The sequence below is a fragment of the Equus przewalskii genome, chromosome 4 (genome assembly GCF_037783145.1).
Source record: "Equus przewalskii isolate Varuska chromosome 4, EquPr2, whole genome shotgun sequence".
Lineage (NCBI taxonomy): Eukaryota > Metazoa > Chordata > Mammalia > Perissodactyla > Equidae > Equus > Equus przewalskii.
The window spans coordinates 85,559,173-85,587,164 of record NC_091834.1 but is presented as its reverse complement, the minus strand read 5'-3'; the positions used below and the strand labels follow the sequence as shown (position 1 = coordinate 85,587,164).

General features: G+C 41.1%; 1 protein-coding gene and 1 long non-coding RNA gene across 22 annotated transcripts in view; one reads left to right on the top strand and one right to left on the bottom strand.

The window, feature by feature from the left end:
• Positions 1 to 7,503, top strand: part of LOC139083068 (uncharacterized) — a 57,993-nt gene extending 50,490 nt beyond the window's left edge. The window contains exons 5-6 of one of the 2 annotated variants that reach the window (XR_011539577.1): positions 1,647 to 2,063; positions 2,849 to 7,503. This is a non-coding gene — a long non-coding RNA (uncharacterized lncRNA). The other variant, XR_011539576.1, reaches the window with a different exon arrangement.
• MKLN1 (muskelin 1) overlaps positions 1 to 27,992 on the bottom strand; it is a 312,898-nt gene that overhangs the window by 214,835 nt on the left and 70,071 nt on the right. Inside the window, exon 1 of one of the 20 annotated variants that reach the window (XM_070617700.1) lies at positions 12,158 to 12,199. The exons of the other annotated variants lie outside the window; for them this stretch is intronic. The gene's annotated coding sequence lies outside the window, so the exon portion shown is untranslated. Of the gene's footprint in view, positions 1 to 12,157; positions 12,200 to 27,992 lie in introns of those variants that run through there. 20 annotated transcript variants of the gene reach the window in all.

Here is a 27,992-nt window from a genome sequence, read left to right as displayed (position 1 = left end):
AGCATGGAATACCAGTAGATACTGATAAAAATAAACCACTAAACCAGGTATCAGGAGACAAAGGTACTAATTCTTAGCTCTCTCCCTGGTTTTCTAGGTGAACTTGAGTAAGCCAGTCAACTTCCTCTGGGCTCTGGTTCCAGTATTTGTGTTAAAGTATTTGTCTCACTACTGATCCCCCAAACAGAGCATGTGGTTTAAATTGTGTTTATAATGCAGTAATTTCCACTAAATCTTCCCCATTCCTTTGTCATCCTGCCATCTCTTGTGACTGACATCATTCATCTGGGAAGTATCTGTCTGGGCTTTGAGAGTTATTCCTGCTTTTGATCTGTGAACTCCAGACTGAGCCTTGGCCTATAAGCACCATGTTCTAAACACCCTGAACTTGTTGGATGGGGAAACAAAGTCACAAAGGCTTATTCCTACTCTCACTAATGTTTTAATTTGTGAAAGAAAAGGAAGTAAGAAGCTTAGAATTTCCAGCTCTGATCTTTTGGTCATAGTCTACTGTTCTAAGTGAGAATTATTTCTTATCCTCCCCAAGCACTATCGTTTTTGGTTACTTAAAATGTAGTTGGTTCCTAAACAATTCATCTCCAAACTATCTTTGGAACAAAGTTTGCCTCCAGTTGGATCTTTATGAGGGCCTGTGGCCCTGACTTAATTTTTACTGACTTCTTAATAAGCACTGCCACAAGCCATTTGAATACCCTGGAGATCAAGGTTAATAAGTCCCATCAGTCATTAAGGCGGTTAAAATCAGTCTTCCTCCCGAGATTAGGTCTAACAAGCTCACCCACAGGACCAGGATTCTTGGCCAAAAAAGTCCAGGTCTGAACTGAGAGCAACTGACCAAAGCAGGAGTAACCCAGTTGTTTTACTGGTAGCAACCAAACCATTGTGCTGCCTTGTAGCCAGTTTTCACAGCACAGTAAAGTTGTTTAAAAATTTGGAGCCCAATGGGGAGTTACTGCTTGATAGTTCTAGAGTTTTTGTTTTGGATGATGGTAAAGTTTTAGAAACAGATAGCGGTGATGGTTACATGAGATTATGAATATACCTAATGCCACTGAATTGTACATTTACAATGTAAATTTAAAAATGGCCAAAATGGTAAACTTCATGTTATGTATATTTTACTGCACACACACACACACACAAAACCCAAAACCCACTTGGGGCCCCACTGCTGCTGGCTCTCTGTGCAGAATGTTCCTCAGATTGTTTAATAATGCCATCTAATCTGGGGCTTTGACAGCACCTGAGTTTCCCAAAGAGTCCCAAAGGTTTCCTGAGTATTACTGCCATCAGCATGGCAAATGAAAAAAAAAATTTTAACTTCCCGTGTCTGCCTGTTTCTCCAGGAACTTGGAAATAATATGCAGCTACTTAGAGTCCAGGGATGCAGGAGGGCTTAAGATGGGTGTATGTACATTTACAGTTAGCCTGAGTTGGCATCCACTTTCTTGTGCCCTCATTAAGTGGTACCTGAAATAACTAGGAGGATCATTAAGTGGCTTACCATAATCCTTCTAAATTGTTAGACTTAATCTAGAATTATGACGGTACAACCCCAATTAACTGCCAATAGTTTTGAACATCCTTTTCTGATTGACTATGTCTTTTCCCTGTTTATCTGTTAGCCTGCCACAGCCTTGTGACCCAAGGCTCTGCGATGGATCAGCCTTCCTACTCACTCCCTCCTGCGCACACCACGTCTCCATGGAAACAGCTTGTCAGGCCCTGCTTGGCTGCAGGTTCTGAAGACCTCTCATCTGCAGCCTCAGTCCTGCACAGATTCAGACTTAATAAGCCAGGCTTCTTAGTAGGAGCTTGTGTTAGGAGCCCCATGCTCTCTAGCCAGTGGGGTCTGGAATTATCCTTAAACTTCTTTTGGGGTACACCTGGGAAGTCCCTAGCACCACTGAGTTGCCCTGACCTTCCACCACTGATATTCAGGCCAGCGGCCGGGTTTCTGCCCTGGGTTCCTGCTTCAACCTGAACTCATCATCTGCTTCCAGCAAGCCGTTTCCTCCCATCATCTCCCCCCACCCACAAAGGTGAGAGCCATTCTGAGCTCTTCAGACCCCACCTGTGGTTGATCACCAGGGACAGTTGGTGCAACCGCCTTTGTATCTCTCAAACTCATCTTTCTCTGCATCCCTATTACCTCTGCTATGGTTCAGGCCACGTCATTTCCTTTTTCAATTACCGCAAGATCCTCCAACCTGGTCTTCCTACTTCCATGCTTGCTTTCCGTGCATCCACTCTCCACATGACAACTAGTGAGAAAACTTTCTAAAACAGCAGACCCGACATGTCCTTCTCCCACAGAAAGTCAGTCAGCATTTCCCGTTGTTCTCAGGATTGATTTCAGCCTGCTCACATGACACATAAGATTACACCTTCATAATCTGATCCCTGCTCACCTCTCCAGGATTATCTCTTGCCACTTTTCCTGCATGTTCTGACCTCAGCCACACCAAACCACTTTACTGCTCCAATGAGCCGCCTGTTCTCTCTCGCTACTGGGACTTTGCATTGCTGCCTCCTCCACCTGCAGTGTCCTTCTTCCCCTCCTTCTGTATAAGCCTTTCACACGTTCCCGGGAAAGCTTTCCCAACTCCCGAATCTTAAGCTCCTCCTCTGAATTCTAGAGCTCCTGTGTTTATTCCCTTTCTGCCTTTCTGCTGAACTGTCAACTCCCCAAGGGCAGAGTGGGCCAACTCTAGCTCAGTGCCTAGCACATTCACTCAAATGTCTGTTGTATAAGTGAAAGAATGAAGAATAAGCCTCTGGAATAAAAATGTCACCATATGCTGATTATAAGTATATTCTTTTCCAGAGTCTTCTCTTGTCAGGCACCATTTATCCACCAGATTGGACCAGCTATGAGTTTGCTACACCGCCAGGACACTGCAACTTGGACTGCTGGCCATTGTCCTTAGGGGCACTTCTACAAATGGGTCAGTTGCCCCAGCTCAGCTCTGGCTAGTTCTGGTTGCCTCCTTTTTGTTAGTCTCTGGGGAGGTCCCTGCTGGCCTGTGGCTGAACCCGTGTGGCCTCTGTCAGCAGCTGGAGAGCCATTCCTAAGAGCTGAGATAGTGAGTCAGCCCTCCTCTCATTGCCCAGGGAAGATTCCTTCCTCACTGATTATACAGTGTCACCCAGGCTATGTTTTTCTTAGTGGAACCCAAGATTTGGAATCGTTGTAAGAGGAGAAAATGGCAGATAATCTCAGGAATACACAAGATCTGTCATGTTTCTCCAGGAGAAGTATTTTGGTGGGGGGTGGGGGGAGTGACGGAAGTGGTAAGAGATCTGTGTTCATAGATAAAGAAATAAATCAAAGGAGGAGTTGAGTGTATCTGGACCTTTTCCCCCAGAGATTTCAATGGATTATCTGGGAAAGAAGCCAGAAAAAGAGACCTCTCACCAGAGGTGGGTGTCCACCCATGTGGGTACGTAGTGTTAAAGAGCCCCCAGCCTTCAATGCTGTCCCATTCACTTTTTCCTAAATTAACACACCTCTCACCTTCCCAAAATGAGAAACCAACCAACTTTTTGCTGGGGACCTGGATAAGACAAAAAAACCATGGCTTTTGCCTCAAACTGAGTTCCCTTGCTACCAGTGTTGGGCTTTCAAAGACAGAGAGGAGTAAGGACTCTAGAAGAGGCGGTAACAAAGCACAGGCACAATCTCACTTTCTTCCTTGCAGTAAGAAAGCAAAAGATCCATTAGATGAGAAAGTGTATGTGAAAGCACTTAGCACAGTGCTTGGCAAATGGATGGAATTCAATAATATTGACTTTTTTTTGTTTTATCTACACTCAGTGTAGGGACCCATAAGGCAGTTTTATGTGTTGGAAGAATAACAGGGCAACTGGTGAGAGTGGCGGAGTATTCTCTACCTGGATGATAGCTAAAATTTTGCCATTAGAGGTTCTTTCCTTTGACTATTAAAAAACAAATACCAATTAGAGGCAAAACACATTGTCTTCAGACATTTCAAGTTTACTATTAATGGTTGGTTATATTCTTTTCTTTTTACAGGCAGTAGTGGAAAGAACTTAAAGGCATTAAACATCATCGTAGATGAGGGGAAAGTACAAATTTTTTATTTCTCAAAGCTAAACAAAAACCTATCTGTCTAAATTGGAATACTATTACTCCTATAACTTCTACTATATAAATAAATAGTTTTAACAAGTATAAGGTTCTAGTAGAAACGAGACAGCAAATGTAGAGACCAAGCAACAACTGGGTCATCTCCCTCGGTACTGAGGCAGTGTCTTAGTTGGACAGATTAGGACCGGCAGATCTTGTCTGTTGACGACTTGGAAAGTGGTAGTCGGGAGGCACAAGGAGAACAGAAATCACAAGCACTTGTACACACAGAAAGTTCTTAATAGGCAGCTTCTAACTCTACTTTATGTTTTAATACTGCCAAAACCTGGGACAGCACTCACAGTGCTTGAGGTACTCAACCAATCTTTGTTTAACCAAAACCAAACTCAAAACAAAACACAACTGGTACTTGTTAACACCAGTGAGCTATGTCCCACACTGAGTTCCATAATACTGTCAGCTTAACGTAAGCTCTGCAAACAAGCACCCACGTCTATATTTGCACAGCACTGCCCCCCATGTACTTTCTCTTTTACACACTCAGCAATTTCCTGAGATACGTTGTCTTTACTGCCCCCATTTATAGGTGAAGGAACCATGGCATGACAGGTCGTGAGGCTTGCTCAGATTAGCAGAAAATCAATGTTAGCCTAGAGTATAAGATTCCTAACTCCAAAATTAAAAGACTGAAAAATAGACTTTATTGGGGGAAAAGAGATTCCCCTTAATATTTCAATAAAGAGCTATTACAACTCAATAATTAAAAGACAGACACCTCAATGGAAAAGTTGGAAAAGGATACAAACTAACAAGTCATAAAAGGAGATCTCTGTAGCCATCAAAGAAAGGCTCTGCCTAAAAAGTGAGTTCAGAGTTCTCTGATAAGATGGTCTAGGCTAAGCCTCCTAGCTGAGGATGAAGAAAAATGGGCTTTCTTCCTGCCCTAATCCCAAACCTGAATCTTGCAATTTTAACACCCTCCACTGTGAATGAAGATGTGAGAAAGCCAAGAGCACTGGGAAGAACAGAGTCGCATGGCATTGTCTGGGCCTCTGGAAACAGCAGCAACTGAGGAGGAGGAATGCATAGGGTAGCATCACAGGGCCTGTGGGCCCTCTGATGTTCCTCGAGAATGGAGTCAAGCCTTGTCTGGCCCTGTGCAGAGCCCCTATAGTCTTGTTACTCAAAGTGTTGTCTGCAGTCGGCAGCATTACAGAAATGCAGAACCTCGAGCCCCACTCCAGGCCTCTTGAACCAGAATCGGCATTTAGCAAGCTTTCCAGGAGACATATAGGCACAGTGGAGCTTGAGAAACGCTGCCCTAGGGGGCCTGGCTCAGGGTTTGCTCATTGTAGGAGCTTGGTCAATGTCTGCTGACTGAATGAAAGCCTGGACAGGATGATCTCTGGGGTCCCTTTCAAAAGTAAATCATTGGACTTACTGAAAACTAGTCACTATTCACCTGAGTAAAATATCAACCATTTTATAAAGGGCTTTAAGTAAGATTAATGAATTAATAATGCCATTTGATATTGACACTTTCTACAGTGAATTTAGAGTTTCTTATAAATATTATTTCACTAGGCTTCTTTATATACCCAGGAGGCACCTGCAAGGCGTAAATCCTTCTCTTTGTCCTTTCTGGTCTACCTTTCACAAAAGGGAAAATACTGGGAATGTAAAAGCAAATGAGTGAAAATGAGAATAACAAATCTGAAAAGGCTGAAGAAGAAAGTGCCCACCAACGTATGGACCTTGCTCTATCACCTGCCTTTCTAGACAGCAGAGTCCGTAAGCTTTCAGCTTGTACCATATGGGCATGTGTTTGAAGGGGGTGATGGTGAAGAGGGAAAGAAGAAACAAGGAAGAGAAAGAAGGGACCGAGAATTAAGGACCCTGTGCTGTCCTATGAACTGACACAGGCAGAGGCTCCAAATCGGGCCATTAAATTAATTCTGAAGCAACAATATGCACCATCATCATCAATGTCATTATCATTTTAATTCTACTTGCTGTCTGCCAGCCTCTTTACTGAGCAGACCATCTTAGTAGCAACCCAGCCCCTAGCTTCAATTGGCCACAGACCTTAGGCTGCCAGGAAACCAGTTACAAGAAGGGAGACAAAAGGGATCCAGAGGATGGAGAAGCATTCTGAGTTCCGCTAATGAGTGAGGTGAATCATGGCTGACTCAGACAGACGAAGTACAAGCCTGGGAGAGAGGAGGCAGTTGGGGGCAGACCTCAAAGGAGCCCTGCTGCAAACGTTCAAATGGAGCTAGGCGGCCAGGGATGCAGTGTTATTTAGAGAAATGCCTGCAGCTCTGGCGTTGGAGGGAGGAGCGTATCCTGAAAACAGAGGGAGAAAATTGCGTTTGAGGCCAGAAACTGAGTTGTGAATCCATAGCCTTCTATGCTTAGGCAAATGTGTAACATTCTCTAGTGACATTGACTTGCTATTTGGCAAATCTCAGAATACTAACTCCATAGGAATTAATTGTCATCGTGTCCCTGGGAGTAGAGGTAAATCAGGTGCCACCCTCTATTTTTCTAATGATTTCAATTAGAAAAATGAGCCCCTTTTTTTGACTTTCCTTAGTATTTTACATTTGGAGACCATTGTGATCCAACCTGTGCTTATAGATAGATTTTTTAAAAATTTGAACGTATGGCTAAGGCGTCTTCTGTCATATTAATGGCTAGTTGAGGTTTTCAGTTTGAAGATTCCAGGGTCACACATTGTTCTGAGGGTTGGTAACTGCATTGTCCTACATGGACTGTACTGAAATGAGATGACTGTCCCAACAAATACTCTATCTGGGCCCCTGAAGAGTGTGCATTTATGAGATGGCTGGATATAGGTATAGACTACCTGAGTGACACAGTTTTTCTCCGTGTGTTAAATAACCCACAGAGAGGTCACACCTGTGACCTCAGCCACATTAAGACAACCCAAACCAACTGAGCTATCTAAAAATAGTTTTGGTTGACTACATATTTATATGTGATTTGAAGACTATTGTCACAAATGTACTTCACCAAAATAGCACCATGGTGGTTGAAAAGGCAAGGATTCTTTGGCAGTTTGGCCACCTGTGAACTTTCATTGAGATGAAAAATAATTTGCTCCAAAAGCAAAAGTGTTTCAGCTTTGCCTGCCCCCAACAGACAGCAACAGCAGTTGGATGTGGTTGTTTTAGCCTTCGCCAACTAGTTTTCTGTCACCAGCAGGTTTGCTGTATTTAATTGGGGGTGTTTTGCAACATTATTAATCCCAGTATGTCTGATAATTGCAAAAGCAATGAGAATGTTGAATGTGCTATTGAGAAGACGCTTATGATTATGATGAAAATAAAGGAGATTAACAAATTGAATGTGGTAAGAAAAATCACCAGTGTTGTACGTGGGTAAGAGATGGAGCATTAGTCAATAGGGGTGATTCTGAAAGAGAAAGAGAGATTCAAAACGTGTGAAAATGCTGGCTGGGTCTAAGCAATGAACAGCAAGAAATGAGGAAAAGTAATCCAAGAAATGGAAATAATTTGGAGTGTGTGATTAGAGAACTGGCATCAACTTTGAATGCCTACAACCCAAATATTCATTCAGGTAAGGGCTAAAAATGTGTTCAAGCGTGTAAAAGCCAGGTGTGGTGAAAGTTCCCGTTCTGAAACCTTTGCTGAACACCAGTGATAGTGCCGTAGATTCGCGATCTGCTAGATTACGCACCTCAAATTCCTCCTGGGAGCTCCTAGGCACTGCTTTATGACACTTGGCAAAGCCCACTAAAGGCCGCCTTGACCAACTTTCAGTTTACATGAACTGGTCTACTTTGGATAAAGAAATCCAGTAGAATGGGTATCAGCAAGGAGATGAGAATGCTACCTACTTTTAAAGCTTTGAAGAACCATCAAACCCCTTTTTGGTGGAAATGTGTCTTTCTAAGCTTAAATTACTCTTAGCTAGCTTTGTCTTACTAACAGTCTTTCAGAATTCACCTGTTTGTAAGGTGTATGAGTGTGTATATTTCTCTGTATTTTTTTTGAATCATGCTTTTTAATTTTATATTGGGTAGTGGGATTTTCTTTCTGCTTTCAGCTAATTCTTTAACTTGGTTTTTTAATGGCAGCTTATTCCATTTCCTTATATGTCATTTGAGCCACCTTTTGCTGAACTCATAAAAATGCTGATATTAATATCATTTGGCATAAATTGTTATGTTTCTCTGAATATTAAATATAAATATAAATTATTAGAATGAAGTTACTAGGTCATAGTATTATGAACATATTTAAAGTTTTAATATATTTCCAAATTTTCCTTCAGAAAGGTTTTTCCAACTGACATCCCTTCCAGAAAAATATCAATGTTTCTATTTCCATGTATCTTTGTCAGTACTACATATTATTTTTCTTTTATCTCTATTCATTTTGAGGAGAAAAAATATTTTAAAATCTTTATTTGATTGTTATTGAGATCTTTTTATTTTTTTAATGCATGTCTTTTGCCAATTTCTCTATTGAAATGTTTACCTTTTAATTATTGGTTTGTAATAGCTCTTTGTATATTAAGGAGAGTCTCCCATCTCCCCATTTTTCATTAGCCTTTTAACTTTATCTATAGTGGCCACTCCTGTTTTTCATCTCTAAAGATAATATCCATCCCAATTAATTCACATGGCTGATGGGAATACTAAATAAGAAAATATTTGTGAAAATGCTATAAAACATAAAAGATTTTTATCACATACTTCCAATGTTGATGCTACCCAGAAATCAAGAGGGTTGGCCTACAAATCTAACATGAATTTGTAGACAATTAAATTCTTATTCTTGGCTCTGACAGTATCTTACAAAACAAGAAATTAATTTAAACCTTTTGTATCATAGTTATTAGGAATGTTATGAAAATAAACAAAGATGTCAGATATAAAAGCACTCTGAGACTTTTAGATGATTCCTTATAAAACCAAACTGTTGCACTATTTTTCCTTTACTTTTTTTGAAAAATCTAATTAACCCAGTACAGGCTCATTACAACAGAAGAGGCACCATATTCATCACTATTGTTACCTCAGGCTCATAAGCTATACCTGCTCACCTTCCCAAATACTCCTTTTCTCAAGCTTTTCTTTACTTGAAAACAAAAAGAAATCAGTCAGTGAAAAACTCTTCTCCAACAGAAAGAAATGCTTTTAAAAATTGTATAGTTTTATAATTACTTAATTAACCAATATCTAAAGGTGTACATGGAGAAGTCTTGCATCCAATGATGTCTCCATCTTTCTTGTGTATCCTTCCAGTGTTTCTTCATATATATGCAAGTGAATACAAATAAATATTATCATTATCATTTGTCTCTTTTTTTCTTTTTTGAGGAAGATTAGCCATGAGCTAACTACTGCCAGTCCTCCTCTTTTTGCTGAGGAAGACTGGCCCTGAGCTAACATCCGTGCCCATCTTCCTCTACTTTATATGTGGGACACCTGCCACAGCATGGCTTTTGCCAAGCGGTGCCATGTCCGCACCTGGGATCCAAACTGGCGAACCACTGACCGCTGAGAAGCGGAACGTAGGAACTTAACCACTGAACCACCAGGCTGGCCCTATCATTTCTCTTTATATTCACAAAAGTGGCGTATTCTATACATTGTTTTCTACCTTACTTTTTTAACTTAACAATATATCTTGAATAGGAGACCTTCAATAGGAAGCCATTTAACGTAAACATGAGGCATGATGACATGGGCATTAAACAAGAAAAGTTTTAAATTCCTGTCTCAGTTCTGTCACCATAATTCTAGAAGCTCATAGTTGGATAGTGTGTTAAAAGATTTACTAGTCAGTCATGAAACCTATTTCCTCTTTTTCCTAGGCACAGGACTGCATTTGAAGCCTCCCTTGCAGTTAGATGTGGCCATGTGACTGAATTCTACTGCACGGAAAGAATGAGAGCAAGGCTTATGTGCACCACTTCTAAGTCCAGCCCATAAAAATCTCCCCACACAATCCTCCATGTTTTTTCCCTATCTGTCAGCAGGATATCATAAGCCACTTGTTGAAGATGGCAGAATTGCAAGATGGAAGGGCCTGGTTCCTTGAATTACCATTTGGAAGAGAGCCACTTACCATCAGGAAAACGCCCCTTTTTTTATTTAAAAGATTTTATTTTTCCTTTTTCTCCCCAAAGCCCCCAGGTACATAGTTGTGCATTTTTAGTTGTGGGTCTTTCTAGTTGTGGCATGTGGGACGCCCCCTCAGCACGGCCTGATGAGCTGCGCCATGTCTGCGCCCAGGATCCGACCCGCAAAACTCTGGGCTGCCGAAGCGGAGCGTGCGAACTTAACCACTCAGCCATGGGGCCGGCCCCGAAAACATCTTTTTTGATGTTATATGAGCGAGAAATAAATTTCTTATCATGTCTGAGCCATGAGACAGTTTTAGGTTTGATATACAGATTTAATATGGCAGCTAATATTGCCTTAATTAACGCAGACAACAAACTGGAAGTCCCTCCAGCCCAATGATTGGCATATGGCAGGTGCTTGATAAATGTGTTTGGATGAATGAATAAATACTTGAACATCTCTGGAGATAAAGAATTAATTCACTACCCCATTGGTCAATTTAGTACATTTCAATCGGCTTGAATTATTGGTAAATTACTTATATGTAGCTAAACTTGTACCAATTTGTGACTGCCTTTTGCAGTCACACAAAATAATTCTGAGCCCTCTTCAAGACAGCCTTTTAATTATTTAACAGACCCTCCCCCCACCCCCTCCATGACAATCCTCTGGTCTGCAAGCTAAATAGTATAATGCTTTTAATTGTTCTTCTTCGGTTATAGTTACTAAAACTCTTAGCGCCATCTTTACCCTCCTCTGGGCACATTTGGGTTTGTCATTGTTCTCCATAGAGTGGGTACTAAGGACAGAATGTCTTATTCTTGGCAACACTGACCAGCCCGGAGGTTACCAAGTGCCCCTCTTAGTCAGGACTCCATACGTCAATTAACACAGCTTAATATTTTAACAGTCTTTGAGGTGCCATATCTCTTGTTGACTCATTTTGAACTTGTGGTCAAGCTTCCTACCTCTTTTTTCTCCTCTCCCTCGTCCCCAACATACACACTAATCTTCTATATGACCTTAGACAAATCACTTCTTTGGGACTCATTTCTCATGTGAAAAATGAGGTGGTTGGACCAGATGATTTCTGAGTTGTTTTGTTTTTTGATGTTCTAATATTCTTTGAGTCTAAAACAGGAAGTTCTGGGAGAACTCACATTGTACCTTTACATAGAATCTTTCACCATAGTGGTATAAGAGTATAAATCTGCCTGGAAACATTAAGCTCAGCAAACAACATGAAACTGTGCAGCTAATTTTTCTCAGCTGTATTAAGCTTATATTCACAGACATGTGGATAGTGTGTGGTAAATTGTATATATACATTAAGGCCAATGGACTATGCTGAACTATAGTAGTCGAGGCGGGAGAAAATAAGGCACAGGCAGAAAAAAACAGTAAAAGCATGAGGGGAATCTGGGTGTGGTTTTCTCTGAAAGAATTCTCTCTCCATCACTTTTTTTTTTTTTTTTTTTTGGTGAGGAAGATTGGCCCTGAGCTAACATCTGTGCCAATCTTCCTCTATTTTGTATGTGGGATGCTGCCACAGCATGGCTTGATGAGTGGTGTGTAGGTCCACGCCCGGGATCCAGGCCTGTGAACCCCGGGCCACTGAAGCAGAGCATGCGAACTTAACCACTATACCACTGGGCCGGCCCCTCCATCGCTTTTTTAACCCAGGGGTGAGTGACCATGAAAAAGGGGCTATACATTTCACTCCGCAGAAAGCCTGGTTTGATGTCTTGTCAATTTCCTCATCTCACTTCACACACTGTCCAAACAAACAAAAAATATATACCCTCAGCCAATGGGCAAATAAATGCGTTTGCAGTCTGGGGGAATCAAACTGTATCTCCATACCCCTTGCCTTTGGTCAATTTCCTGTAAAGCAGACATCTTACATGATTTGGGCTGATTACTTTCTCCTGGTATTTCTGCTTGACAGTCCTCCATCCGTGCCTAAAGAGGCTGGATCCTCTTCTCACCCTAGACAGAGATTCTACGCATTATTATTTGACCTCTTTTGGAAAACTCATTGCCGGCTTTATAACCCGATCTGGGCACAGTCCCCATTGGGGCCTGCATTTCCTCTGGATGATGCATTGGTTTCCTAGGTGACGGCGGGAAGGAATAGACCTGTTAGCTTGTGGCTTCTGACTCACTCACTGCAATGGACGTCACAGAATCGTGGCTGAACAAGTGAATGCTGATAAAAGCATGTGCTTGAGGGAGCAGTGGGGCACTGATGGTTAAAACCATGCCGTTGTACCAGCTCTCCCTCCTGCTAAGCTAGCCAAGAGACCGACATAAATACCATATCTGAAGAAAGGAGCAACAGATTTGACCTCTCTGAACTCCCAGTCGTAGAGAAGTGCAGAGTGGAGTCCTGTTTACAACCCCAATATTTTATTCCCTTCCCTGTTTATTTCTTTCCCTGTTTAGAATTTCCTTTTTTTTTTTTTTCTGAAACGTGGAAGTACCAAGATTCTCTAATGAAATGTTAGATGGAAGCTGAAGAGGAGGAGGTGGAGACAAGCCAAAAACTCACCAAAAGCCTGTTTACTAGGTGACAGCTCCTTTTGATCTTTTGCATTTGTTCCCTGAGAGGGAAAAGTAAACTCACAGTGGACTAACCAATTATCAGAGCCTACAATGAAAAATACATTCTGTTGAGCAATTAATCTTCAGAAAAGCTGGATTTTGTGAAGCCTAGAGACAAAGAGACTGTCACACACTCACACAGAGAGAAAGAGCGATTAACTTTCTAGCTACCTCTTTTGCTATCGACAGATCCCAGCAACGTACAAGTCAAAGAAGACTGCCTGGAATAAAAAAGCTCGAAGAGTTCCTTTGTCCTTCACATCTGGACTGCTGAAGACTGAATGGATTCTTTAGATTCTGGAATTCCTTAAATGACTAACAAACCTGAAGCTTCCCGACTGGAGATAATGCATCTTGTTTTCCAGGGAGCCTTGAGGATGCTTTAAATAGCATCAGCAAGCATCCGAATGAATTAGACAGCAAATGTAGGTTAGCTTTATTTAGACAGATAAAGACAAGCAGAGAAAGTTGTCTGGTTCAAGGGCAGTGCAGCCTGACACACAGCCTTTCTCAGAGGAGGGGAAATTGCTTCGGGAGAGAGAGGTATTTTGGACAAAGAGCAAAGCTCCTCAGATCACCAGGGGGGACGTGATGCTAAGTTCTTCAGTACAGAAGAGCAGGAATTAAGAATGGCCTGCCACTCGTTGAAGGAAAAATCTATAGATTCAAAACTTAGAACTTAGCATCCCTAAGGTCACACACGCCTCCTCTTCTCTCTTTCTCGTTCCTTGGGAACACCGTCAGAAAGGACAGGCTTCCCAGAACACAAGCTGGGGAAGGGAGTTTATGAGACATCTCCGGAGTGGGACTCAAGATCCTTAGCAAGTTCTGTGTCAGGAAATATGTCCAGATGGAGAGCCCCCAGAGATGGGGAAGCCCAGAAAGCAGGGAAACGGGCAAATTTGGGGGCAGTCACTCATTAAACAAAAATGTAGATGCTTGGAAAAAAGTTGCAGGCAATGAGTTTGGCTTATTTTTTTCTCTCTTTCCCTCCAACCGTTCGATTCTTTTCTGAAAACAAACGACTTATGGAAGGCAGTGAGTCTAGAAAAAAATAGAACTTTCTGGTTTTGTTTGTTTGTTTTTACTCTGATGTTTATGGTTTCTTCTCTTTCTTTTTGCTGATTTCTTAATTGGCAAAAGCCAAGTGATAATTGATGCCAGCTTGTAGCCCCATTAGTAATTATTTCTCAAAAGAAAAAACAATTTCAATTAGTAAATTTATATTATTTGAATAAATTACGTTTAAAATATGTAATGGTTTTGTGAGTAAATCAGTTTATACCTAACACATTTCTACGTTCCTAAAGTTCCTAAACACTGAATTTGGACTTAAAAAAAAAATCTTTAAAAAAGTCTAAATACTTAGATTTGCATAGATTTCCATTTTCCCCCAAAACTAATTTTTTAGATGTTTTCTTCTTTAAGGGTCTCACAACTTCTGAAAATTTTACATCTTTATGTATTGCCAAGGCACACATCACAGGGGAAATATAATAACTCTGTCATGACGCAGAATTTAATCTTCATTTTGAATTACGCGTTTATGCCACTTTCTTTGTACTTATATTCATTCATTCATTCATTCATTCCTTCAACAACTATTCACTGAGTATCCGCTGTATGCAAACAGTGTGAGCCTCAGACTTATTTGCTCCCCTGCTTCATTACTGGGTGCTTTTCTCTCCCTAGTCAGTTCCTCTTCACTCTGTCCCCCCCAAGCCCGTTCAGTAGTTACCTGGTAAACTGGCACTGGACTAACAGTTTATTCAGTTGAGAAGTACTGTTCTGCACTTTAACTAAAACACACAAAACTTCCCTAGTTCACTGCCCAAAATTCAATATACTTTTAACTATTTGTGAGACTGGCAAGTCAGTTAATCATCTGAAGCCATTATAATTCCAGGAAGGTGATGGAAAGTCAATTCCTATGACTATATTTATAAAGTAATAGATTCAAAAGACTCATACGAGACCCGACTCCAAGCTTATTCCAGTGTTTTATTAACCTTTTATAAAACCCCCTCACCTAAAGCCAATCCTATAAATTTTTCATTTGTGTAGTTACGAGAATCTAATCAAAAGGAAAACACCTCTTTTACTTCTTTTGGTAAAGGGACTAACATTTCTACATGAACTGAAGTGAAAAAACGGAATAACATTCCTGGGATCTGTATTTCTTGCTCTGACGTCTTCAGTCACTTCACTATTATTAGAATATCTTTATTAAAATTTCTTGATTTGTGCTAATAATGAGACCTTTTAAATGTTCTTCAGTAAGTCAATCTCAGAACTTGTTTTTAATATTTTTTAAGTGCTGGATAAAAAAACTTGTATATGGAGGTAGAAGTCAATGTTATAATCAACCATGGTTCCAAATAAATAAGATATGATGGATGTAACTTTTAAAAATTATATCAGGGCTGGCCCGGTGGCCGAGTGGTTAAGTTCGCACGCTCCACTGCAGGCGGCCCAGTGTTTCGTCGGTTCAAATCCTGGGCGCGGACATGGCACTGCTCATCAAACCATGCTGAGGCGGCATCCCACATGCCACAACTAAGGATATACAACTGTGTGCCAGGGGGCTTTGGGGAGAAAAAGGAAAAAATTTAAAAAAAATCTTTAAAAAAAATAATAAATAAATAAATAGAATTATATCAACTTTTGTTCTTGTTCTTCTGTGTTCTCCATGTTTCCTGCACTAAATATTATTGTTTCAGTAATTTTAATAATACTGTAAAGAAAAAAATATTGTAATAGTATTTGTCTTGGTAAAATTAAAGTCGCACATTTTATTTTTATTTTGTGACATTTGTGGCTCTTCAGCATGACATTGGCAGTCTTTCTCTTCTGATGCAACTTCCTTTTCTATTTCGTTTTGTTTTTGTCGGCGTTGTTTCAGCCTCCCCCTTCTCTGAGCAGTCTTTCAGCTTGTCTGTGAGATGTCGAGCTATCACTTTGTTTTCTCAATATCCACTTCTGTTTTCTGTGGCAGCACCTAGAGATAAACATCTAGGCAGCTACCCAAATGGACACATCCCCACATACTCTCAAACTCATACACACAGACACACAGGTATGCTTGCACGCACATGCTCAACTCCTCCATCCCTCCCCCCAGGGAGCTCAAACCACTCCAGCTGTTTTCTGGTTTTGGCAACAAAAGAACAGCAGAGCTTCCAATGTCAGATCTCTGATCAGAACCAGCATTAACAGCCCTGCTGCTGCCAAGCTAGAATTTAAGTTGCCTGGACCAAGGAGAAGATGGCTGGACAGGTAAAGATGGTAGAGTCAGAAGCTTCAGGTTGTGTGTAGTGATCACAGGGGAAGGAACAGGAGTTGGGGTTCCTCTGCCTGAAATGCTTTGCCCCCATTGTCTGTTGACAGACACATTTCAGGACTCAGCTCAAGTATCACCTCTTTCTGAAGCTTTTCCTGACACGCTGACTGTCCCCTCGTCTGTACCCATACCATCCTTGTTTAGTTAGATGCTTATCTTCGCCCCAAACCCATTAGATTGATTAAAGGCACAGACCTTGGCTGATTCATCTTTTATCTCAGTAGCTGGTACACAGCAGGCAGTCAATAAATGTTGGATGGACGAGTGGAATCCACTGCTCCCCTCCCATGGGTGAAAGTAGCAATTGACTTTTAGTGGAGGGGGAAGGAGAAGGGTGTCCTAATGGGTATCTCTTCTCCTCTTTAAAGTTAACGGTCGAGGTGAAGAGGCCGGTGTGATGGTGTGAGGACTACTCTCCACATATGGAAATAACGCAGCACCAAACAGAGCAGCTGCCTCATCATCATCTCCATCACTGGGATTTCTTCAGGTGACATATAGATAAGTCCAATCCTACTTACAAGATAAGCCTTTGAAAAACTCGCAAGTGCAAATGAGAAGAAATTATTGCAGGAAGGAAGGCTGCATTAGCAATGGGAAAATGTCGCATGAATCTATTAAATTAATATGATTCATGTCCCAGAGTAAAATGTTTCAACATTTAAAATGCTTTAACATCAAGGGAGGGTAAGGATAAGACAGAACTGTGCTAGGTTCTTTACTTGCGTGGTCTCATTTTTTTTTCCTGTTGGCTTACTCATTTAGTTATTTATTACCTTTTAAATTATTTTATTGAAATCACATTGATTTATAATATTGTGCAAATTTCAGATGTACATTATTAAATTTCAGCTTCTGTATAGACTGCATCGTGTTCACCACCAAAAGTCTAGTTTTCATCCGTCACCATACACCTGTGCCTCTTTATACCTTTCACCCTCCCCCACCCTCTTCCCCTCTGGTAACCACCTACCTGTTCTCCTTATCTAAGTGGTTGTTTGTTTATCCTCCACGTATGAGTGAAATCATACAGTATTTGTCTCTGTCTAACTTACTATGCTTAGCGTAGTACCCTCAAGCTTCATCCATATTGTCGAAAATGGCATGATTTTTTTTATGGCTGAGTAGTATTCCACTGTGTGTGTGTGTGTATACCACAGCTTTTTTTTGGAGGAAGATTAGCCCTGAGCTAACACCTGCCACCAATTCTCCTCTTTTTGCTGAGGAAGGTTGGCCCTGAGCTAACATCCATACCCATCTTCCTCTGTTTTATGTGGGACATCTGCCACAGCATGGCTTGATAAGCATGTGTAGGTCTGCACCCGGGATCTGAATCAGTGAACTCTGGGCTTCCAAAGCGGAACGTGTGAACTTAATCACTGCACCACCAGGCCGGCCCCACATCTTCTTTATCCATTCATCCATTGAAGGGCACTTGTGTTGCTTCCAAGTCTTGGCTATTGTGAATAATGCTGTGATGAACATAGGAGTGCACATATCTTTTCAAATTAGTGTTTTCATGGTCTTTGGATAAATACCCAGAAGTGGAATAGCTGGATCATATGGTATTTTTATTTTTAGTTTTTTGAGAAATCTCCGTAATATTTTCCATAGTGGCTGCACCAGTTTGCATTCCCACCAGCAGTGCATGATCTCATTTTAACTCTCACAAAAACCCATGAAAGAGATTTTGTCTTCATTTTACAAATGAAGCCAGTGAGGCATGGAAAGGATAAGAATTAGGAAGTCATCCTAGTACTCAGCAGAGCTTAGATTTGAACCCAAATCTGTCTGTCTCCAAAATCCTTTCTTCACTCCTCTTGGTTCCTCTCAAGAGCTATTTTAAAAATATTGACATGAACTTTTCAGAGAGGTTGAAAAATAAAAATCGAATATTTATTGAGCAGTGATGATGAGCCACTCATGAGGCAAGACACACGGGAGGATATAATAAACCATCCTTTGCTCAGAGAGCTAGCTACTCCCGTAGCTAGTGCGGGAAGTAGACACATAAACATATGTTGAACAATAGACAATGAAATAAGGGCAACCGAAGGGGATCGACACAGGCTGCTTGAGGACTGAGGGAAGGAGTGGTTGGTTCTGGTTGAACAGGGAGAGCAAGAAATGTTTCACAGAACACAGGAAGATGGCATTCTGAGGAGGCCAGGGGAGAGGTCAGCAGGCGTTGGGGCACTGAAGCATAAGGGAACACGTTACAGGAGCTGGGTGGAAAGTTCAGTGAGGTTGGAGTATGGTTGCAATAGTGGACGGTGAAGGTAAGTTGGAGTCAGACCATGGAAGGCTTTGAATAGGCCTGAACTTGAAATGGGGAATTATTAAAGGTTTTTGAGCAGGAAGGCAAGGATCCAATCAAATCCTTGACTAAAACATCCGAAATTATTGCTGAATCCATCCTGACACCAGATCACAAGTACACAAAGCAGAAAAATATAGAAAATCAATATTCTTAGTCAAGACTCCGAAAAGGATGGCCTACTTACTTTTGAGGAAACACAGCAAAGGAAGGGATGTATGCCTCAATCACCAGCTCAAACCCACCCTGCCCTCTTCCTTCTGCATTGGCCAAGAATGGTCCCGCTCTCATGACCGGTAAAACAAGCTCATCAACCAAAAAACCTGGGTCAATAAATACAATCTCCTCCTCCCCTCAAAGAAAAAATTCCAGCAGGGAAATGACAATCCGTTTCACTTCCTTCCTTCCTTTCTTCAGAAGCCAGCCTGTGAAGATTGCTTAACTGTTCTCTCACCTCAATCCATCAGACAAACATCCTAGAATAGGAAATGGATTCTGATGGCTTAACTGAGTTAAAAGGAAAACTGTAGATTATCTAAAAGCCTCTCAATGGTTTCGGAGTGGCTCTCGGGTCTCTGAAAGTGCGGTGGTGTTTCTCGGTTCCTTGGTTAGGGAGGAGCTGAATGAATTTCCTAGCAGAGAATTCAGAAGCACTGGAAGTCAGCAATTCTGAAAGACTGCAGAAAAGGCTTGTTTACATTTTTCTCTTGGGCTGAAACCCATCTATTTAAACTTTAACCAGAGGCAATTATAAAACCATGGTGAGCCAGAGATGGCAGCCTGCACAAGACAGGGGGACAGATGCCAACAGTCTGGCATTAAAGGAGGAAAGAGAGGATATTTTGAGAAAAGGGTCAAAGAAGAACTACAAAGAAAGTTTTGGAAGCAAAAGGTGTCACCTAGGCAGCTGGTCTTCATGAGAATAGGGAGGGAAGTGCTGAGGGCAGGGAGGGAAGGCAGGTGGGGTAGGCAGGGAAGACGGTGGCCTCTGATGGAGTAGGTGGGTCTGGGGCTGTCACCATCCCACCAGTTCAAAACTCCCACCCAGTAAGAGCAGACTACTGTAGCTCTGCTGTTTACGCCTTTTTTTCCTCTTGGGTCAAAAGTGCATTAACTCAGGGAGTCAGTGGCTCTGAGAACCTGCTTGGAGCAGACACACCCGGCCTGCCAGGACACAAGCCCTTTTCCCCGAAGGCCAAGCCTCCTCTTCAATTCAGGTTTTCCTGGCAAAGACCCACCTTGGAACTGATGAGCAGTCCAGTGACGTCAGAGGAAATACCCCACTTGACAAAGGACCTTGCTCCAGTTGCCAATAAACCAAACTCATTAGCATGCCCTGACCTGGGTCCTAGGATTTGATAAGTTCTAAGAACAAACTCAGAGAGAGTTGCTCCAAAGTGAATAATTTTTTTCTGGATTTGAGGGCATCTGTGGACCTGATACCGACATTAGGCCAGTTTTAAATGCATATATAAATGTGGGAGATCTACAGAACATCAGGCTCCCAAATCTCTCTCAGGTAAAGGAGACCTGCTGTCTACTTCTAGATATTCATTCCTTTGAATTTTTAAACTTTTTGGTTTTGAATGTCCCTGTTAAGATGCAAAAACATATACAGAAGAGAGCCCATGCCTCAGATGTTATCAGCTAATTTCTTAGCAGGAATTCACTTTCTACCAGTTCCAGCCATCTTAGAACTGTGGGAGGATGACCCAAGACAAGCATTTTGGAGGTGGAGAATGGGCAGAGGCTACGGGAATCATGAGTGGGAAACCAGCAGGAGTCATGGAAGAGGCCAGACACGTCCCTCTCTGCACAACAACAAGGCCCAGTCCCTCAACACAAGCCAGAGTTCGTGTGGGCAACGGGAAGCCGAGCTCATGCTAACTTCCTGTGAGGCTACTCTGCTAACCCAGCTCCTACCAGGGAAAGCCATCTGGGGCACAGCCAGAGGGAGAGAGGGAACGTCAGAGGATCTGCAGACATTCAGGGTCATGGCCAGACTTCCAGGGCAAACAGGCCAAGGTCGTGGGCTTTTCTCCAGACCAGTTTGCTGCTCTCACCAGAAGATCTGTCCTACAGCTCTGAACTGCACTCCCAGTCCAGCCAACCATCTAAAAAATTCATAATGCTGTTCCTATGGGCCTGCGTGGGGAACGTAGGGACCGCTCCCTGCAAACTCACCCTGATTGGGAACCGATTCTGGAGTAACATCTTCGCTTAGGTGGGAGTGGGGCACTTCATATGCAGAAGATAACACAGTGTGACATTTTATTTTTATTAAACATACGCTGAAATTTTATTTCTTAAAGTTTGTATGAATAGAAATGACTTTCTTGTGCCCTGATCCCCAGAGAGAGAGAAAGTCTGATTCTGATGTCTTCTACAGGATGGAGCCTGTGAATACACAACTGCTAGCAGATATCTCCAGAGCTGCACAGAAATTTCAGAGGGACACACACATTGGCCAGCACCTAACAGAGGGTGTTAGACCTTGGAGAAGATATTTTGTAAAATCAGACTTGAAAGCTCCAAAGGAAATCCTGGGGGGGCTGTACATAAACCAGAGGCAACATCGCCTAGTGGTTAAAAAAGCCTGAATTCAGGAGACAAGCTGTCTGGGTTCAGATCCTGGAGCTACCACTTGTTAGCTGTGTGACCTTGAGCAAGTCACCTAACCTCTTTGGGCCTCAGTTTCCTCATCCATAAAATTCAGACAATATTCAGACAATAGAGTTCCAAGTTCATAGAGCTGTTGTAAGGATTAAATGTGCTAATATTTTAAGGATTAAATGAGTTAATATTTTAAAACACTTAGCACAGAGTCTATCGCAGCAAGAACTATTTAAGTTTAACATTTAAAAAGTAACATAAGCAAATCCCCAGGCCTGGAAACCTGGATAGGTTCTATGATTGACCCTGTCTCCAAGAAGGCCTTCGGTTGGCTCTGGTCTGCACTTAACCCTCCCACTGTAACAGCTTGAGGAGACAGAAGAAAGACACTCTGATACCTTCTGATACCTTCTCCTCCCTTCGAGCACTTCTGTTCCACTCTGAAGCCTAGCAACGTGCACGCTCAGAGCCAAGACCAAGCCAGAACCAACAACAGGGAACACCGTCTGGTGCCTGGACCAGGAATGGGAATTACTCAACACAAACCCGGCAGGGCTTTGGGGGGCTCCATGCTTGTGCCGTCACTAGACGCTGCACTTTCCTGTCCTTCATGGACACCAGGTACCAACCCAGGGTTGCAGAACACAAGGAAAAGCCCCAGTTGAGAAAGGTGGGAAAAGCAGAAAGACCAGCAGGTAGCAGGAGGAAGAATCATGGCAAGAGGAAACCAAACACCCAAGGAAAAAAGTAGAAAGGCTGAAATAAGTTCAAGGAAAGTTTTTTGGTCTCTCTATTTTTGACAAAGTGAAAAACACAAACTCAAGACAATAAACGGAGCATCTAGAATCAGATTGGGCCAGTGAAGGGAGGGACCAGGCCCCAGAACTGCAAATACATGCCCATTACCTCACCCTTCCCCCTGTGCCGTGCAAGCGCGGCCCCGGAGCCATTTGTCCCGTGGCCTAATAATGATTTCATTTCACAGACTTCCTTCCACTTTTTTTTTTCTTGACAAAGTCCATCACAACTCTGTTTGGGGAAGTAGAAACAGTATCTATCTTTAGGAAATTTAAATGCCAAAAAAGCTCAGATAAGCATAATTGAGAAGCAAAGAACAGTTGGTGTGACCAAGACAAATATCAAATCACAAATATTTGAAATTCTTCCCCTTCCGGGCCCTAAGTAGAGAAGGGCCTTTGTTAGCTGAATTGGCTCACAGAGGACTCGGCCTTTTTCATGTTGCGTAGGATGTCGGATGGGGAGGAAAAGCCAGAGGAAGGTCAAGTATTTGTCAATGGCCTACTATGTATCAGGCATTCTGCTGGATACTAGAAATTCAAGAGAACAAAACGGATAGGCCCTACCCTCATGAAGCTAACACTTTTTTTTTTTTTTTTACTTAAAAAAAAATTGTGGCAAATTATACATAACATAAAATTTACCATCTAATCATTTTTAAGTGTATAGTTCAATAGTGTTAAGTATGTTTACACTGTTGTGCATCCAACTTCTAGAACTTTTCCATCTTGCAGAACTGAAACTTTACGCCCATTAAGGAACCCTCATTTTCCCCCTCGCCCCGGGCCCAGGCAACCACTGTTCTACTTTCCATTTCTATGAATTTGATTACTCTAGATTCCTTGCATAAGTGGAATCATACAGTATTTGTCTTTTTGTGATGGCTTATTTCACTTAGTGTATCCTCAAGGTTCATCCGGGTCGTAGCATGTGTCAGAACTTTCTTCCTTTTTAAAGCTGAATAATATTCCATCATATATATGCACTGTATTCATTTATTCATTCATTTATTCATTCATTTATTCATTCATTTATTTATTCGTTTATCCATTCATCGGCTGATGGACACTTGGGTTGCTTCTACCTCTCGGCTTTTGTGAATAATGCTGCTATGAACATGCATGTACAAATATCTCTTTGAACTAACACTCTATTAAGGAGCTTATCCCGTCACACTTGGATCATTTATTTGCCCCTCAGTTGGCTCAACTAGATGGTTAGCTGCACATGGACCTGTGTTATTTATCTGTGTATCCCAACTTCCTGTACAGTGCTAGCACATAGTAGGAACTCAATAAATATTTGTTGAACAAAATAATTTATTTTTACACTTCTTAGTCACTACTGCTGCAGCTGGCTGTTTTACATATTTTAATAAATAAGTTTTGCAATTTTAATGAATGCCATTTTGATTATATTTACATACTAAGCTAGTTTATATAAGGGGATTAGTATAAAAAAATCTAAATCTCAATCAAAATTCACTTTCTAGATAAAATGCAATGACAATTCCTTCCCACTCACCTTGCTCAAAATCAGCTCTTGCTACTCTTGTTCCTCCCCTTCCTTTCCTTTCTTTTTCTCAGGTCATAGCACGGGATAGATCTTGAGGACCTCACCAGGAGTCTCCTCAGTTCATGGAACATCCTGCTGAATAAAGCTAAGCATGGGCCTAGAGTTTGGCTTGCTCAGCTCAAAAACTTTCATTGAGGGTCATTTTGTGCAATGCATAGGATGAATAAGGCACAGCCCTACCTCTGGAGAACTCACAGTCTTGTAGTTCTGTCTGGTTATTCTTGGCTATGATTAGGCAAGAGGCCTCGGTTTTCTTGGGTGTAGAAAATAGTATTTACTTCCATTCCTTATTACTCAGATGACAAACACAGACTCTATAGCATTTACAAAGCACGAGGAGCTGAAAGACATTGTGAGGATTCTGAGCAGCACTGTATTTGATGATAACTACTACATATAGTATCAGCAGTCGTAGAAGCTAGTTCTGTAATCCTTTACAAAATAGACGGTGAAATTATGATTTCTGGTCAAGGAAGAATTGTTGTACATAAACCTTTGAAGCACTTGCTCAGCTCCAAACATAAAGCAATGCTGTTTAATATAAAGGAGAAAAATTAAAAGACAAAACTGGCCCAAAATATACACTTTTCTATGGACCAGGAACGCAAAGCAATGAATTGGACTGAAGACGTGGGCCTGATGGGCTCCAAGTCTGAAAGGAGGCCAAGGTTGCCGGAATGGGGCTTCTGCAGGGTGAGGGAGACTAACGGTGGTCTGCATGGGGGAAGGGAAGTCAGTGGGAACCAGGATCAGGTTCACCAATTGAAACTATGTGCTATACTGAGAACGCCCAACCTCATTCCCACAAACTGGCTTATTAAAGAGGCTTAAAAAAAGTTCTCCACTGCCTGATGATGAGCCTTACATGAGGGAATGATGAGGCAGGAAGAAAAGGGCACATGACAGGCCTCCATGACTGACTCTATGGCATCTCCATTATCACAGTAAAGGAAAAGAAAAGATAAACTCTCTTCAGTCAGATCCCATGATTGTCTATAAAGAAAATCAAACAGATTATACTGAAAAAAATATTACAACTAAAAAGACAACTCAGCAAGGTTGTTGAGTATAAGATCACCAAACGAAATTCAATTGTAATCCTCTCAGTATTTATCACATAAAATATTGAATAACAAAACTAAAGACAACATAGATAATCAAGTGCGTAGGAATAAACATAATATAAAATGTGGATTTTTATGTATAAGTAAAATGCTGTTTTTATGTATAAAATATTTTTATGGAAAAGGTTAACTAAGACTTGAATAAATGAAGACATACACCATATTCATGAATTAGAGTATTTGTTATAAAGAAGATGTCACTTCTCCTAAAGTTAAGGTTTAATTTCAATGCAAACCCAATTTTTAAAATCCCAACCTAATTATATAACATGGAACAACGATCACAGAATTCATGTAGAAGAGGAAAGGGTCAAAACTAATTCTAGTAGCTGGGGATGCCTTTGGCTGCAAGTGAAAGAATATACAACTTAAAGTGGCTTAAACATTAACAGATTATTTCACATCACAGGATATCCAGTGGTGGGTGGTTTCAATATTGGTTAATTCAGCAGCACAATGATGTCATGGGAACTTGGGACCTTTTCATCTGTCTGCTTAGCCATTCTCAGTGTCCCCTCAGGATGGCAAGATGGCTCCCAGTTTTAGGGATCACATTTTCCTCCAACTCTGTACAAAAATAGGAGGGGCAAATCTTTTTCTTGTGTAGCTTTTTTTGTTTTTTGGGGAAGATTAGCCCTGAGCTAATATCTGCCACAAACCCTCCTCTTTTTTCTGAGGAAGACTGGCCCCGAGCTAACATCCGTGCCAATCTTCCTCTACTTTATATGTGGGATGCCTGCCACAGCATGGCTTGATAAGTGGTATGATATGAATAGGCAATTCACAGAGGAGAAAGCCTAATGGCCAATAGACATACAAGAAGATGCTATATCTCCCTAGAATTTAAGGGAAAACAAAATAAAATAATAAAAAGTTACCACTTCATAACCATAAATAGGTAAACATTTTAAAATCTGAAAATACCAAAAGTTAGCAAGAGATGGTGAAACAGGACTCAGAAAGCAAAATGAGGATACATATGAATACAAATCCTAAGACCCAGTGATTCCCCTCTTAGGTCAGCTTAGATCAGCTGTTCCCGACCAGGAGTGATTTTGCCCCCCAGGAAACACTTGGCAATGTTTGAAGACATTTCTGGTTGTCACACCTGAGTGTGGGCATTGCTACTGGTATCTAGTGCATAGAGGAGAGGGATGCTGCTAAACATCCTACCCACAACAAAGAGTTATCCACTCCAAATGTCAGTAACACCACAGTTGAGAAACTCTGGCCTAGAAAAACCTCACATGGTGTAGTCCAGGAGCCTGAGATCTAAATGCTAATTGAAGTATTGTTTGTTGTAGCAAACAACAACAACAAACTAAAAACAACCTAAATGTCCATAATGCAGGAGAATGGATAAGTAACCTGTGTATATTCATGCAACAGAATAATATACAACAGGTATAATTAATGAGTTAGTTCTTCAGATTGCAACATGAATAAATCTAAAAAATAATGACTAAAAAAGCATTGCAGAATGTTATGTACAGTGTAATAGAGTATTCCTTTATACTTTACAAATACAAAGCAATACTATATTTGTTTATGAATATATATAATATAAAAATAAAAAAATGCATGGGAATGATTTATAGGAACTTTAAGACAGTGATTAATTTTGGGAAAAGAGGAAAGGAAAGGAGAAAAGTAGAGAAATGAATCAGATCAGGGGTAGACAATGGATTTCAACTGTACTTCAACTGTAAAAAGCAAGTCAGTCAAATATTAAGATTTGTTGAATGTTTTATACATAAATGTTTGTTATACTATTTTCTGTATTTTTCTGCTTGTTTGAAATATTTTGTAATAAAAATATTTTTAAATATTTTAAGAGCTGCATTTGCAAGAATGAGTATTCTTTGTGTGTTTCAGGAGCATAGAGTTGATGGAAGGAGTCAGTATTTCCGGAAGAAACTGTGAAATTAGAGAATTAGAGAAAGAGAAAGTAGAGAAGGGGAAAGTGACCCCTGAATAAAGAAGAGTCTATTCACTTAAAGACCCTCTCCCAGGGATTCTTGGCAGGCAGAGTTGGCTTTCCTGCTGTGCCAGTGATTGGCAGGCTATACCTCTGTCCATGGTCCTATTCCTCTGCCTCAAACAACCTCAGAAGAATACGGAGGGAGGTTCAAATTTGCCTTGTAGGAAAGCATTGAAGTGTTCTAGATAGGGCTGAGAAGCTGAGAGAAGAGAAAGTATTGTGGGCATAGCAGGTCTTGAGTATTTGGAAAGAAGTTCTGACTGTTTGCAGTAGATGCCACCAGCAGAAGGGGATCCTGCTGGACAGCCATTCTTTGTAATAATGATGAACAGCATCTGTGGGTGAAGTGAGCTCCACTCACGCTGAGGCCTGCTTGATAAGAATGATATTATCAACTCTCTAACACTTTGTATTTTTAACAAAAGTCTTCTCATTTCTAATGCTTCTGGTTGTTTTCTTTCCAACACTCCTGTAAGACCAGTCAATATTCACCTCCGCTTTTATGGAGATGAGGAGAGGCTAACAAAGCTTCTCCAAAGACTTAGGTTCTTCTATTAACCAATATTTTTACCTAAGCTACTGGGGATAAATAGTGAGAGTAACTAACATGAGAAAGATATTTTATGGGCATCCCAGAGTAATCACCTATCTTTTAAAAAGAAACAACATTTCTTGAGATCCCAGGAGGTGTCTGGCACTACACAAAGTGATATGAGCATGAGAGAGCAGAACATAATGTTTGGGAACGTAGTGTTCCTCCAGGGACCTAAAAATTAATGCAGATCCAAAACTGTTAAAAAAATACAAGGGTTGGTTATAATAAATTATGGGAAAACAAAGTGAAAGATGTAGGGGTGAAAATCCCAAGCATAGTGATAAACTAGGAAACATGAAAGCAGAATATGATGAGCCAATTAACCTCCAGAGAACACAGACTCTCAGTAGGAGCAGAGTATGAGATACTGACCCTGTGAAGTCAATTTTGCAGACTCAGTTACTCATCTACACACACACACAATCAATAGTTGTTTCTGATGGGCCACAGGGAAAAAAAATATTTACTGTTGTTTTCCATAGATGGAGTTCAAACCATTAGTATACGATAAAGTATTTAGGGGAAAAAATATGTGGATTGGCAAACTTTTAATCTATAAAACTGGAAATCTAGTTCTGGGTGATAGCGCTAATGGAAACAGGTACAGTTGGGTTTGTAGATGCTGATTTTTATCTGCAACCAGAAATTGTGCTAAAAGCTCAATTTGGCCTACTTTAGGTTCCTTGGGTAAGGTAGTGGGGGAATTTTCATTAGGCTATTTGTTATACGTCAGAAGAGGAAATAAAGCAATAAATGAACACTGTGATATAGAGGAAAGGAGATATCTTAACA